We start from the raw sequence: 4,062 nt of genomic DNA, 5'->3' as shown, positions 1-4,062 counted from the left end.
GTGGTGGCTCTGCAGCCGCTGTAGGGAGGGAGAAGAAGAGGGAAGAGGGGGTTTGGAGTTAGACAGCACTATTTTTTTTTTTTTTCATAATATCTTCATTCATTTTTAGTGCATGTTGTAGTCTGTAACTATATTCATACATCAGAAGGCATCCTCTTCTCTCTCACTCGTGCACGTGCGCATATGGCAAACATTATATATATATTTTTTAAAACAACTTTGTTGCATTAATAGTCTGTCTGTGTTGGATGCTGTTGCACAGTCTGCTAGACACAGAGCGGTGCTGCATTTTTTTTTTTTTTTTGCCTGCAGACTTGTTTACTATGCTGTGTGTGAAAAGCCATTTCACCAGCCGGCTGAAATGATCATGATAGATAGGAGGAGCAGTATGTGTCCGCGTTTGAATCCAAAAACGACTCAAATCTGTATGTGTGGCGGGAGGCTGCAGATTTGCACAGCCAGTGTCCCATGGGTGTATGTGAGCAAACTGCAGCACTTCTCTGTGGTTTAACGAGGCCGGTGTTCAAGTTTCACGGGTGACCCATCTCATTTCCATCTGGCCTGCCCTGAGGATGGGGCTTTAAAATGTTTGACAACTGATATTGTTGTATGTGATTTTAGTGGAGCTAAAAAATATGGAAAGTTTTAAAGCTATAGCCAATGCACAAATACCCTCTTCAACTGCAGTTGGCCTCATTTGCCCTGCTGTATCTTGTAACAGCATTGCAATGTTCACTTCTCCCATAAGACTCTTTTTTTTTAGTTCAGTTGAGAGATTCTGCATTATTGGATGCATTTACAGTGCAAATAGACAGAGGATGAATGCTTTGTCCATGAAATAGAGGGCTATACCTTCATGGTATACCCACCTGCACTCAGGTGATCTGAGATAACTTGTTTTAACGTGGAGGCAGAGATGGTTTAATGACATAGAGTACAGATGGAGTACATTAGGTTTTTCTCTGTGGCTTCCTAATCCATATGGCAGTAGGCCAAGGAGGGCTGCTAGAGGCTTGACATGCCACCCAGAAGGATTTACAGTACACAGCCATTAACAGTCAACAGTCCCAGGGAGGTGTTGCATGTCCACACTGCCAAACGCCATCGCCTTCTGATGCACCCCAACCCCACCCCTAGAAACAGCACATACCATCATCATCCCTACTGTGAGCCATTCGACAGCAAAACCCGCCACGTTCTACCCTCAGTGTGAGAAGGAAAGGAGACCATCCTTCAGCTGGAAGGGCCCACGGTCAGCACATATCACACCAGTGAAGGTGTCCTTCAGTGAGCTGTTGAATGCCTTCCAGCTTGGATGCTGTTTTCTAGTCCACAATTACACAAGCAAACCATGCAGCTCCATCAGTCATACATAGCTTCAAACTCTTGGGGAGTTTACCGGAACTCATGTCCTGCGGATCAGGGATGCCAGCAACCACAGGATATTAACCACTTCAAAACATACGACTTGTCCTCATTATGCTCCTGGGCGGCTCTCTCTCTCCTCCCTTTCATTCTGTGGCTGACCAGTCATACGCTGGTGCCAGCGCGGGTGCCAGCAAGAGAGATTTATTTTGTGAAATCGCGCATATATTTGCTCATATATTTGCACCGAGGCAAAACCACTCGGAAGCACCTACAAAATATTTGCCAGCTGTGATTGAAGAGGGTCCCCAATCATTTAACCAGCAGAGTGGAAAAGTCCCCCCCCCCCCCCCCCCCCAAGAGAATGCCAAATAGTCTCTGCTGAGCCCAACAACCACCTCATATGGATATTTGTGTGATGGATCTGAGCCGACACACTAGAGGGAACACTGTAGGTAATAAAGTAATTTAATCCATTTTCTGATGTTCATATAATACATAATTAAAGTCATAAATATCAAAACCAAATAGGTTAGGGAGTTTCTCAGTGGTGGCCCTGTAACAAATCAAAACAGTAACACAGAGGGTGCTTGATTAGGCTTGTGTTGACTTGTCTTTTAAAAAAAAATGTTTTTATTTGTTATGAATACTGCAACGTAACATAGCACACTTTTCTTTCCTGAGGAACCACTCAACCTTTCATAACCAAGGAAAACCCCTCTGGATCTACTGTATTTGAATTCATTACAACTGTGATACAAATGAACCAAACTTGGAAATTAGATAAAGCTTTCATTAGGCTCAAAAACAGCAACCTGTGACTTCCCTCACAGAGACTGCTTTTCCAGGCAGATCTTCTCCCACCATCCTGAAGGCCCTGTGGGAGCTGCCTTACCATTCTTGTCAGGTCTCATTCAATGCCCCACCTCATTGATCCCCTCCACTGACAGCACAGTAAGCCATCTGGAACAGTGGCGGTTTCCCTTCGCCCAGGACATGGCACGATGGCTCTCAGCTCGACAGGCTGACAGGTGGGGTTTATACAACCAGTGTGTTTTAATGGGGAGAATAAATTGAGTGTCATTTTAGTTTAACATGGACGAGTGCCTTAATGAGCTATAGATATGCTGTTCGGTCACGTTTAAAACCAACATGCCACAATCGTTTGATGGGAGTTATTTAAAAACAGTCATTTCCACACATTTCAACTAAAGCAGGCGGTAAATCATAGTGTGCCACTGTCTCATAGAGGCTGCTGCTGAAGTGGAGAGCCAGTCAGCTGGTGTTTCCTTACACAACAGTTAACATGTTTTCTTCTCCCTGGCCAGCCAACATCTTAAGAATACCCTCGAGCTCCTGTTGTGGCCATGGCCTGAGCCACACAGCTGGTCTTCGTGTGCTCCCTCATAAAACACCTCTCAGGCATGAGTTGAAGCTCTGTCTGCCGCACACCCCCTCTGAGAAATAAGAAGCTTATGGGAAATAATGTAAAGATTGTGGCTGGTGTTGTATATGTCTCACACAGGATCTTTCGTTTTATTTTTATATGCAGCAGTGCAGGTTTGTAGGTTTTATGTGTCTGTATGCATAATTTCCACAGACCCCTGTGAGTAATAATACTAGAGCTGAAATGATTTGGCAATTAATCAAGTAGTAGTTCGACAGGAAAATCGAGTAATTGTAATTTTTCAGACAAAAATGGAAAATATTCCTTAGTTTCTGCTTAAATATAAGAATCTGCTGCTTTCCTTTGCAATACAACATTTATCAACTGAATGTTATACTTGTAATCAACATTTTTTGACATTTCAGACTCAGCATTTATTTAAGAAAAAAAAAAAGCATCTGCAGATGAATCGATAATGAAGATAATTGTCAGTTTCAGCCATAATTAAGACAGATCCTAGAATTACTAAAAAAATGTTAATGTTTGAACAATAAAATAAATAAAACAATGCAGGCAACATCCGTATAAGCAAGTCAGACGGGTTCTGCCCTGAAGTGTACCGCAAGTGATGTTTTGCAAATCATTCCGTCGTGCAGAGTCTAGTCTGCTCACCTACTCGAGCTTGTGTAGCAGTTGCTGACATGCGGGCAGCTGCTGAGGGCATACAAATGAGCTAGGTGACTGAGACCCACCACAGCAGCCCAGAGCAGTGTCACAGACAGATGGGCGATATTTGATCAGTGGTCGCAGACCTTTACACATCCTCGGGGAGCCGGAGAATAAGACACCCTCCCTGATCCCCTCTGTTTGTTTGTAATGCATAAGAGTGTGGTGGCTTTTGGAAACATGTGAGTTCAGTCAGTGCCAATACATAGATTCACCAATTTCTAAAAGTAAATATGAGCTGTACATTTACACACTACTTCCCTTGCATTTATAGTTTTGTTTATTGCGCTGTGATCAATGCGTTTGCTGAAAAAATCCTGTTAAACCTCACTCTATACTGAGCAGCTACTTGAGGGGTTTTCAACATACAGACAATAATGAGGGAAATAAAGTATGAAGAAATACTACAGATAAGACAATGAAATAATTAAACTGTGTCCCAAAACTGCAGACTAACATTAACAATATTGAATAGGAGAAAACTGATTAGATGTCAACAACATGTAACGAGGAACACAAAATGTATTTAAAAAAAAAAAAAAAAAAAAAAAAAAAAAAAAAAAAACTTTTCAATGCAAGAAAAA

Source organism: Seriola lalandi, unplaced genomic scaffold (assembly GCF_002814215.2).
Source record: "Seriola lalandi dorsalis isolate HSWRI2012SDOR001 ecotype SW California unplaced genomic scaffold, Sedor1 jcf7180002054896, whole genome shotgun sequence".
Taxonomy (NCBI): domain Eukaryota; kingdom Metazoa; phylum Chordata; class Actinopteri; order Carangiformes; family Carangidae; genus Seriola; species Seriola lalandi.
This window is presented reverse-complemented; position numbering follows the sequence as displayed.